Source organism: Sapajus apella, unplaced genomic scaffold (genome assembly GCF_009761245.1).
Source record: "Sapajus apella isolate SASKATOON/1434 unplaced genomic scaffold, GSC_monkey_1.0 scaffold34, whole genome shotgun sequence".
Lineage (NCBI taxonomy): Eukaryota > Metazoa > Chordata > Mammalia > Primates > Cebidae > Sapajus > Sapajus apella.
The window spans coordinates 1,913,815-1,926,010 of record NW_022436974.1 but is presented as its reverse complement, the minus strand read 5'-3'; the positions used below and the strand labels follow the sequence as shown (position 1 = coordinate 1,926,010).

Sequence of the window (12,196 nt, the reverse complement as noted above, 5' to 3'; positions counted from 1 at the left end):
TGTTTGAAGGATATTTTCACCAGATATATTACTCTAGGGTAAAATATTTTTTTTCCATTGGCGTTTTAAATATGTCATGCCACTGTCTCCTGGATTGTAAGGTTTCCACTGAAAAATCTGCTGCCAGACATATTGGAGCTCCTCTGTATGTTATTTGTTTCTTTCTCTTACTGTTTTTAGGATTCTTTCTTTATCCTTGAGCTTTGGGAGCTTGATTATTAAATGCCTTGAGGCATTGTTCTTTGGGTTGAATCTGCTTGGTGTTCCATAACCTTCTTTTACTTAAATGTTAATATTTTTCTCTAGCGTTTGGGAAGTTCTCTGATATTATCAATTTGAATGAACTTTCTACCCCTACCTCTTTCTACCTCCTGTTTAAGGCCAAAACCCTTAGATATGCCCTTTTGATGCTATTTTGTTTATCTTGTAGGTGTGCTTGATTATTTTTTTCTTTTGTCTACTCTAACTATATATTTTCAAATATCTTAAAGTTTACTAATTCTTTCTTCTGCTAGATCAGTTCTACTATTAAAAGACTCATGCATTCTTCAGTATGTCAATTGCATTTTTCAGCTCCAGAGTTTCTGTGGGATTTTCTTTATTATTTCAATTTCTTTGTTAAATTTATCTGATAGAATTCTGAATTCCTTCTTGGCATTGTATTGTTTTTTTTTTTAAGTTTCCTCATAACAGCTATATTGATTTATGTGTCTGAAAGGTCACCTATCTCTGTTTCTCCAGGATTGGTCCCTGGTGCCATATTTGGATCATTTGGTGAAGTCATAATTTCCTGGATGGTCTTGGTACTTGTGGATGTTCATTCGTGTCTGGGCATTGAAGAGTTAGGCATTTATTGTATACTTCACAGACTGGGCTTGTTTGTACCTTCCATTCTTGTTCAGGCTTTTCCAGGTATTGGAAAGGACTTACGTATTTCTATCTAGTTGTATCTCCTTTAGGGGACACCCTAAGCCCAGTAATGTGGTAGTTATTGGAGACTAGCAGAGGTAGTACCTTGACAGTCTTAAACAAGATCTGAAAGAATTCTCTGGATTACCAGGCAGAGACTCTTGTTCTCTTTTCTTACTTTCTCCCAAACAAATGGGGTGTCTCTGTTCTGAGCAACCTGGAGCTGGGGATGAAGTGACATAAGTACCCTGGTGACCACCACCACCACTAGAACTGCTCTGGGTTAGATCTGAAGCAAGCACAGCACTGGGTTTCACCTATGGCCCTGCTATAACCAATGCTGGTGACTGCCTATGTTTTCTCAAGGCCCTGGGGCCCTACAATTAGCATGTGGCAAAGCCAGCCAGGCCAATGTCCTTCCTTTCAGGTGGTGAGTTACCCCTAGGGCCTAGGTGGATCCAGAGGTGCCATCCAGGTGCCAGGGACTAGAGTCAAAATCCTTAGAAGTCTACTTGGTGTTCTACTGTACTGCAGCTGAGTTGATACTCAAACTACAAGACACAATCCTTCCCACTCTTCCTTCTCCTTTCCAAAGGCAGGGGAGCCTCACCATGTGGCCACCACCACCACAAGCCCACGGGGAATACCGCCAATCTACTGCCAGTGTTCCCTTAAGGTCCTAGGTCTCTTGAGTTAGCTTTTGGTGAATGCTGCCTGGCCTGGAACTCACTCTTCAGGGCAGTGGGCTCCTCTCTGTCCCTGGGCAGGTCCAGAAATGCTGTCAAAGAGCCATCTCCTGGGATCAGGGACCCTAAGAGATCTCTTTGTGCTCTGCACCCTTGTGGCTGAGCTGGTACCTAAGGTTCATGACAAAATCCCCTTTGCTTTTCACTCCACTTTTCTCAAGCTGAAGGAGTCTCTCCCCATAGTCAACACAGCTGGACATGTGCTGAGTTTCACCTGAAGCCAGCAAAGGCACACGATATACTATTTGGGTATTGCAGCTGGTTAGTCAGGGACCAAGGGCTCTTTAGGTAGCAGAGGATTAATCCTGCCAGGACTGGGTCTTTGCCTTCAAGGTATTGGGTTCCTTTATTGCCCGGGATGTGTCTAGAAATGTCATCCGGAAACTAGGGTATAGAAAGTGGGCCTCACAACTATGACCAATGTTCTACCCTGCTGTGGCTGAGCTGGTAACGAAGAAGCAAGAAAAAGTTCTCCCCACTCTTCCTGCTCCTCTCCTAGAGTGGAAGGAAGGTAACTCTTAAGGATCTGCAAGCTGTGCAGCCTGGAGTTAGGGAAGGGGTAGCATCAGCACTGCCCTAGCCACCCCAGCTGATATTTTAGAGGTCACATGTTCTCCAAGTCCACTAGCTCTGATCCCAGTTCAATACAGAACTTGCCTAGGAGTTGTGTTCCTTGTGGTCAAGACTACCTTTCAAGTTTATTTAGAGCCCCAGAAAACTCCAGCCTGAGGTGGTGAGGCTTTCAGGAACTCAAGTTCTGACCACTGGGATGGGAGATTTCTCTCTGGCTAGGGCTGGTTTAAATTTTCCCTCTGGGCTTGGCGCTATGGCTCATGCCTGTAATCTCAGCACTTTGGGAGGCCGAGGCAAGTGGATCACCTGAGGTCAGGAGTTCCAGACCTGCCTGACAAGATGGTAAAACCCTATCTCTACTAAAAATATAAAAATTAGCTGGGTGTGGTGGTAGGTACTTGTAATCCCAGTTACTTGGGAGGCTGACACAAGAATTGTTTAAACCTGGGAGGAGTGGAGGCAACACCACACATCTACAACCATCTGATCTTTGACAAACCTCACAAAAACAAGCAAAGGGGAAAGGATTCCCTGTTTAATAAATGGTGTTGGGAAAACTGGCTAGCCACGTGCAGAAAGCAGAAACTGGAACCCTTCCTGACACCTTACACTAAAATTAACTCCAGATGGATTAAAGACTTAAACATACGACCTAACATCATAAAAACCCTAGAAGAAAATCTAGCCAAAACCATTCAGGACATAGGCATAGTCAAGGACTTCGTGACTAAAACACCAAAAGCACTGGCAACAAAAGCCAAAATAGACAAATGGGACCTAATCAAACTCCACAGCTTCTGCACAGCAAAAGAAACAATCATTAGAGTGAACTGGCAACCAACAGAATGGGAAAACATTTTTGCAATCTACCCATCTGACAAAGGACTAATATCCAGAATCTACAAAGAACTAAAACAGATTTACAAGAAAAAAACAAACAAGCCCATTCAAAAGTGGGCAAAGGATATGAACAGACACTTTTCAAAAGAAGACAACTATGAGGCCAACAAACATATGAAAAAGGCTCATCATCACTGGTCATTTGAGAAATGCAAATCAAAACTGCAGTGAGATACCATCTCACGCCAGTTAGAATGGCAATCATTAAAAAATCTGGAGATGGAAGCTGGGGAGGATGTGGAGAAATAGCAACACTTTTACACTGTCGATGGGAGTGTAAATTAGTTCAACCATTGTGGAAGACAGTGTGGCGATTCCTCAAGTACCTAGAAACAGAAATTCCATTTGACTTAGCAATCCCATTACTGGGTATATATCTAAAGGATTATAAATCGTTCTATTATAAGGACACATGCACACAAATGTTCACTGCAGCACTGTTTACAATAGCAAAGACCTGGAACCAACCCAAATGCCCATCGATGATAGACTGGACAGGGAAAATGTGGCACATATATATCATGAAATACTACACAGCCATAAAAAATGAGGAGTTCGTGTCCTTTGTAGGGACATGGATGAACCTGGAAACCATCATTCTCAGCAAACTGACACAAGAAAAGAAAATCAAACACTACATGTTCTCACTCATAGGCAGGTGTTGAACAATGAGAACATGTGGACACAGGGAGGGGAGCATCACACACTGGGTTCTGTTGGGGGAAACTGGGGAGGGACAGTTTGGGTTACGGAGTTGGGGCGGGATAACACAGGGAGAAATACTAGATATAGGTGATGGGGAGGAAGGCAGCAAACCACTTTGCCACATATGTACCTATGCAACAATCTTGCATGTTCTTCACATGTACCCCAAAACCTAAAACACAATTAAGAAAAAAAACCTGGGAGGCTGAGATTGCAATGAGCCAAGATCATGCCATTGCACTCCAGCCTGGGCCACAAAGCGAGACTCTGTCTCAAAAAAAATAAAAATGAGTAAATAAATATTCCCTCTGTGGGTGGGTGTCAGCTCAGTTTGGTCAGGTCTTGCTTTCTGCTATAACTGGGCAAAACTGAATTTAATGTCTCACAATTGCTATACTCTCCTCCTCCCAAGCAAACAGATTTTTGTCCCTTCTGTGTTGTGGGACCACTGCTGGGGAATGGAGGAGTGGCAGTCTCAGTGATTCAAGACTGTTTTTACTACCTCTTAGTGCATCTTTCAGCAATATGAAGTTTAAACCAGATACTGTGAGTGTTTGCCTGATTTTCAGTTCTTACAAAAGTACTTTTTAAGTGTAGCAGTGTCCTTGCCAAGGGTATAATCAGTGGAGCCTTCTATTCTGCCATCTTGCTCTTCCTCCATCTCTATACAGGTATTGATCGACTTACGACCTGTGCAACTTACGACCATTCCACTTTATGACCACAATCGCTAGCCACGACTGCTCCGCGTCTGGCAGCGCAAATGTTGCCCAGCTGGGCGTACGACAGTGCGGACCAGCTTCCAGCAGCACTGCCATCTCTGCGTGCATATAGCCTACTCAACTTACGACCAAATCGTGTTACGACCGGTCTGTCGGAACCAGTCGTGGTCGTAAGTCGAGCACTAGCTGTATTTAAGTGCAATTTTCTTACAAGTTTTAGTTCATGATTTCATTTATAAATAAAGATAGATACCCCTATGTTTGATTTTTGAAATGTGTTAATATCATCAAACCAATATATAAATTTGGGATAGGGTAATAGAAATACTTTCTCTATTACTTAAAAAGATGAAACTCAGGAGAAAAAAATCACATTTGGGGAAATTAATTTGAAATATACACTGTAGTAGAAATGGAAAAATATGTAAAGTAAATATAGCCTTATCAATTTGTCATTTAATTGAATTTTAATATTCTATAAGTTACACGTTCTTAACACTGTTGAAAGATAAATGAAAGGGAGAAAAGGTACAGCTAACTATATAACTTGTCATTCAGAAACGTCTGATCTTTATAGTATAAAATTTCAATTATCTTCAAAGCTACTTGTATAATCTCAATCTTTGCAGTTTATTTCAAACTTTAATGAATTATATATACACACGAGAATTAATATACATATATGCTTATGTATATATTTTTTAATGAAAAAAATTTACCTATAATGAAAGGTTGGAGTTTCAATCTGGATTAATGTCCTACTGTGCCACTTAACAACAGGGTGGACATAAGCAAAAAGTATATCATTTAAGGCTTGAATTTCTCACTTATAAAATGGAGATACTGCAACCTACTCCTTTTGACCATTGTATTAAATAAGATTTTTTTAATGCATACAATGAGCTTAGCACAGTGCCTGGCACATCATAAATGATCAATGTTATTGGAAGCTATTTTTTATTATATCACCTCCATCATTAATTTAAATGAGTTGTTATTATTAAATGGAAATTTCCAAAGTAGTAATCATGAAAAAGTGTATTTTTTCATACTGAGAAAACATTTTCAGAGTTAAACACGTTTGTTAATATAGTAAGAACCGTACAGTCTCTTGGTTGCAGCTCTGCAGTCTACTCCCCAAGATACGCTGAGTACGAGAAGTCTCCACTGCTGACAGTGTTCCATCATGCCCTGTCATCCAGCCCACTTGAACAACAGGAGAGTCAGGAGAACTTTTTAGCATGTGGCACATACTACAGAGCACGCATCTTCGCTAAATCATCCTTGCAAACCCGTGACAGTCCTTCTCATGATGGTTTTCCGTTCTTCTTATCTAGTTAGTACTATCTGTAAGGGGATTTGATATTTCTCAACCTGTAGTCATTTCTTTGGATTTTGTAGCATAGACAAGGCAAAAGGAGTAGGGGAAAAGACATTTTGAATGAAAGACTATGCTTACACATGTTTTCACACATTCAAATTGCTTTGCTTTCTAGTTTTTTTTTTTTTTTTCTACATTGCATTCTGTTATTTCAATCTCTTCTGACTCAAATGAAAAATTACACACATATTTCTGGCCACATAAGGAAAAATATTTTTTCTACATTTGAAAACTCAAATACCAATAAATAACTCTATCAGGTAGACAGTCAAATAAAATATCTCCTAGTCTTGGCACTTTCTGTACTATTCTGTAGTTATATTACTGGTTTTCCAAATAGACAACTCTGCTGTAAAGGTTAAAAATAAAACGGTTTTTTTCTTCTCGCACTATTGCTCTCCACTATGCTCAATGTGATCCCAAACCTCAGCCTCAAATATATCCTAAGCATGTTTATGTATTAGAGCAGTCGCATTTTCAAATAGTTAAAAATTCCAGTTTAATTAAAAAGATTTTTATCTCACATCCAATTCCATGCTCTCCCTTTCCTTCCCAGCACAAGCCTGACCCAAGAGCTATGATCAGTCTTTTCTTTCTTTCCACTTTATCTCCTACTTTCCAACTGTTTCTCTGGCACTTTCCAGGTCAGACAAGAAGGAGGAGGAAAACTTCCACTTAGATGGTAAATTTTGTAGTTCTCACATGGGTGTTAAATGTTCAGCATGATGGCATTTGTTCATATGACGCTTCTTTCTCTTGTGGGGGGCACTGGGTTCTTTGAAGACATCTTCCCTCAGCAGGCAGTCTTATTGGGTGTGATCCTAACAAGCCTATTCAAACCTATCTGTGTCCACTTGGTTCAGAGTAACCATTTCACATCCCTGGCCTGTAAAAATCTAGAAATATAGGATATTTTCTAGAACTGTTTTGGCCACTGCTCTTGAGCTTCCTCAAGTAGCTCAGTATAGAATTGAGGTATTCTAGAAAACCCTGAAGATCAATAGCATCCATACAGGGCATGACAGGTAACCATCTGAACTCTCTGTAGTGGTTGTCTTGCTCCTCTCCTTATTTACCTTGGTGAAGAAATGGCATCCCCACTTGTCTATCGACAGCTTGGGTTCAAGGGAGATGCCATAGCAAATCTTTCTTCTAAACTGACAATCTTGTTCTAAGACAGCATTCTTTGTGCATGTATGTATATGAGCTGTAGACAGGCAATGAGAAAGAGTCATAAAATTAGTTTCCCTAATTTGTAACAAGACTGGTTTTCTTCAGCCATCCTCACTTTAGCATCTGAGATTACATGTGACTCATTCCAAGTTCAGAAAATAGTCGTTTAACTTCCTCTTACAATTTCTTAAGTTGTACATTACCTTCTGACTCCTACAAAAGGTTATGCTTTGCTGACATTTGTATTTTCACAGTTCTTATCCATGACGGTTACTTAGAAAATTCCCTGTGTTCAAAAGTTATGAAAGAGACACAATGGAACATTATTATAAGATGGGCTGGATTAGTTTTATCTGGGAATATGTAAATTGGCTTTGTAAATGGCATTTAATGAGACTTCGAAGTCCAGGCCAAATAATAATTGGACAGAATTATTTACTGGGGGCAATTAAAAAATTCACATTTGTCAGGCACTGGTGTGTACAGAGAAAAGGCATAAAGCTATGTGGTTTCTACAAAAATATACAAAAAATATAAGACACTCAGCTGAAAGAGTTGGGAAGATCTAAAAGAAAATATCATTAAATGAACATTATGACATTTTTCAACCTGATGAGTAGTTAATTATATTTCATAAAATAAATGGTCCTCAGTAGAATTAAGAGAAGACACAAATCATGGCAAGCAACAGACCTCTAAAACCAAATCTCAATTGTTAGAAAAAAAGAAGGTAACATTATGGCTGATACAGCAGACAGTCTTTTTAAATTGTGAAATTACCTTGGTCCATGCAAGCCTTTACTACAAGACATATTTAAGGCATAAGCCTTCAGTTTCAGAAGCAATCTGTATGCAGAGATGGTGATTTTAACAACAGGCTTTCTTAAGGAAACGTGGCTAATTGTTAGGCATGTTCTTTTCTGACAAATAGTTTCTCATTGCTGCAAAGGTTTCAATGAAGAAAAATGAGGGGCAAAGTGGTGGAAGATCAGTGAAAGGCCCGAGTACAAAACGCCAAAGGCAATGAAGTTATCCACACAGGAGTGAATGTGAGACCCTTACGTTAGACGTTTTCTCTCTTCTAGTCCCTGTGATGCCATATACCATTCAGAAATCACAAACCATTTAATTTTCATGTCAACCCTCTAAAGTGTTCCTCTAAAGGAGTGTGCATCCTCATATTACAGATGAGAAAACAGAACCATAGAATTTTTAAAACGTGTACAAAGTTACCTGGTAAATAAGTGGCAGAGCTGGAATTCTAGCCCAGACCTCACTCCAAAAATGATGCCTCCCAAGTTATCTCCCCTTCCATTCTAATCACTTCTTCTTGCCTTTTCCTTCTCCCTTTTTTAGCAATGAATGTCATACAAAGATTGTTTTACCCATTCTCTGCTTTTAGTTTCTTGTGGATCCATATAAACCAAAAGAATGGGTTGAGATAAATACCATTCATTTTATACACTCACCTATGTTTGACTACTGCTACGTATAAGGAGGTTCATAAATCACAAACTTCTTACATTTCCTGAAATAGCCTAGCAATCTCTTTCACAAATTCAAATAGGGATTTTACCTAGATTTCCAGATTGACACAAGCTATGGCAAAACTGAAAGCATAACTGCTTGGTACTAACAAAAGAATATTATTGCAATATCCAAGAAGGCTTTTCTGTTTCAAGATCATGTGTATAAAGATTCATGGTGAACTTTCAGTGCTTCTTATAGAAGACTTCACCACTTTTGCTTTTTCAAATTTAAACAGATAATATTAAATAATATTTATTGATTATAGTTCCGGGGACTGTGATGAATAATCATGAAAATAACCTTAAGAAGTAGATATAATTGTTATATCCATGAGACCATGGAAATACAGGTTAAAAAATATTTTCAGCCAAGCAGTTAGAGTGGTAGAACTATGATTCAAGCCCAGATCTTTCTCACTCTTACTTCTCCCTCCCACAAGAAAACATTTACCATTTGTACATACCACATTTTCTAACCAATTGATAAGAATAAAAGCATTATTTAAACTATTTAGGAAATACCACTGAGTTTTTTTTTTTTTCTGGAGGGGGGAGGCTCCTTCAATTTAACTCTCTCTATAAACTAAGCCTGAGTTAGAATCAATTAACTGAAATATTACTGTGCTACATATTTCAATTTGGTTAGAAAAAATCTTATTTTTTTAAATGTTCCTCTTGACATCTACCTTTGCTATATAAACTCCCCCCCTTCCCTCTTTTCATTCTTTGGCACCTTTCTTTCCAAACCAATTACTGGATAACCATCAAGCTCCAAAATTATCCTGTCCCAAGTCTCAAATAAAGCTGTATTTTTTAATGAGTGATGTAAGTGCTTACTGTAATATAAATTGGAAAATTTTCAGGGAGAAAATATTGGAAATGATTTCATTATGTTTTATTTTAGTTGAATGCTAATTAAAGCATGTTATTAGTGTGACTCACTTTGTTCCACCTACTATGCTTAGAAGTTCTTTGATATTCAGGCGTGGTTAAACTAAGGTAGTTCAGTGTATTTTGTTCATTCTGTGTTTACAAAAACGTTTTCAATGTTTAAGATGAAAAGAGACATGAGTTTATATTTCAACATGCCAGGTAAGACTTAAAACAGCTAGGCATTTGTAGCTTGTGGACAAAGTATCAATTACATTATCTGTTAATGGAGGAGCTTTGCTCAGAAAGAAATTCAGAAGAATCAGACTTACACCTGCTAACCATATGTATAAACTGGATTCTCTAAGCTAATATGCTTATGACATTTGTCAGTAGTTGTTTAAGGAAGAAGACTCTAGCTGCTTAATCCTCAATTTTATTAATTATATTTAAAATATATTTGGTTTTAAAGTAAATGTGTATTTCTCTGGACCCAGCAAAAGCATATATTAGATATTTGATTATATTAATGTTATGCTTCTAACAAGAATTATAGAATTTTTATGCCATAAAAGCTCGAAAGATTAAGTCAAATCCCTTCAGATCATGAATATCTTGTTTTATAAGGAGCTATAATTAAAATCAGTGGACTCCAAAGCGTTGACTGCAGAGATAATAACTGTGTGCCACCAACTTGAAAAGAAAATGAATATACATGGATTTCACCGATTATCTGCATGTAATTAGGAAATTTAAGCCAATTGGAATTAGAGTGCCCAATTCAAACATTTGCCCACGACAACAAAACACTGCCTGAGATGCAGCTATTAAATCCTGAAGTTTTCCATTACTGGGTCTGATTACATCTAGTAAGTTTTTTTTTTTTTTTAATTTGAGTAGTTGTTAATTATACACATATGCTATTAAAACACAGTGAACCATTATGCATCTTGTGTCATTTATTGTTCATTAAATTTGGAGGTAAGGTAAAAAAAGGATGATCTTATTTCTTTGCATTAAATCGAACATGGGCTATTGTGTCTAAAAAATAAATTGGCAGCAGTAAGAAAACCTCAAGGACTGGTTTGAAGTAATAAAATAAATTTTTAAAACTTACTATTAGTTGAAATTACTCAAATAATTTCAAAAAATGAATAAATAGATTGAATCAAATCACAGAAAGCCTTCTTTTGCTTTCTTAGTTTCTCAAAATGGAAATTTTCACCAAAATGTTCATCTGTTTGGTTTCTAAATTTTTTACTCAGAAAATTAAAACTTTGAAAATCTAAATTGGCAAATTGTTTTTGAAAAATAAAAATATTAACAGATGTGAAACAATACTACCAAAGCTTCAACAGTGTTGATTTCAAATAGTTACTTTGTTTTATTCTATTTTAAATGGGCTTCCAGGTGATCACTAGAGAGCATAGAGCTTACCGTAAAACTGTAATCTAGAGTTTCTGTGAAACCCCTTTTTTTGGATGATGTTTTAGGGTTGAATAAAGTAGAAAAGGATCTCCAATAGCTAGTCTTTCCACAGAAACCTATAATCATACAGATGATGTCCTCAAAGATGATGATTCAAAGCCCTAAATTTAGAGTACGAGTTTAGTCCAATTTAATAGACAAAGTACTGGGTCTGGTATACATTACCTATGATGTTATTTTAATGTGAGTTTTCAGAGACAAATGTGAAGAGTATATGTGTGTGTATGTATGTGTGTGTATACTTTAAAAAAAACAGTAATACTCAGCGAAGCAATAGCATGATATCAACAAATTATTAATATCTTGCATTCACTATTCATTTGAATAGGCTTTCATGGTCACAGTATTCAGAAGTCTGAGATTAGCCACAAAGGGAATATTTGGAAACATGGATCCCTGTCCTTTCACATATACAGTTAAACCACCTCCCTTCTTGTGTGTCTTACCCATAACATTGACCAGAAAATAAATTTAGACTAATAACATGTAACAGTGGCTTTTAAGGCATGTGATAAGGCATACTGTTACATCACAGTTTGTTACATGAAGCATTAACTATGACTACTAATACATAACTGAATACATGATTTGTTTGCCGATGATATAAATTGTCTGTTTATAATTACTGCTTTAATTGCATCATTTTTCTCAGATGAATTCCATGTGATTTCTTGAATGAGAGAAAAATGGGTATCCAATTCCATGCAATTCTGAGGGAATCCATGCAATGACTCCACATATGAATAATCCTCAGTATGCATGTAACAGTGAAAGGATAAAGATTGGTAACTGCTGCTGCATAATCCTATATTGGTAGCAGCTGCATGTGCCTGAGCAAGAGCATTGTGTTCATGGAGAAAAGTGCCAAAGGATACCAAACTGACAAATAAAGGATCCTGACAAATAAAGGTTATTTATTTCAATGGAGCCACTTATATATTCACAGGTTTTGCTCAGCCACCGTTCTGGCCCAAGGAGAATTTGTTTTTTTTCCTTTCCAGGAGTATATAAATTCCACTTCAGTTTTTCTGGTATATAAAAGGCTGTGTGAATATCCACCAGTAATTAATAGCCTTTCATTCAAGTAAGTAATACATGGGAGTGAATTTATTGTTTATGAGTATATCAATATCGTTTAAAAACGATATGCAGAGATAGAAAGGCAACGCTGAAGTGTAAAATTGCTAATGCAGGCTCATA

The 12,196-nt window shown here is 37.4% G+C and overlaps 1 protein-coding gene across 1 annotated transcript in view; it reads left to right on the top strand.

The window, feature by feature from the left end:
* The window catches only part of CNTN5 (contactin 5), a 1,397,849-nt gene that overhangs the window by 1,312,424 nt on the left and 73,229 nt on the right, over positions 1 to 12,196 (top strand). The window lies entirely within an intron of this gene.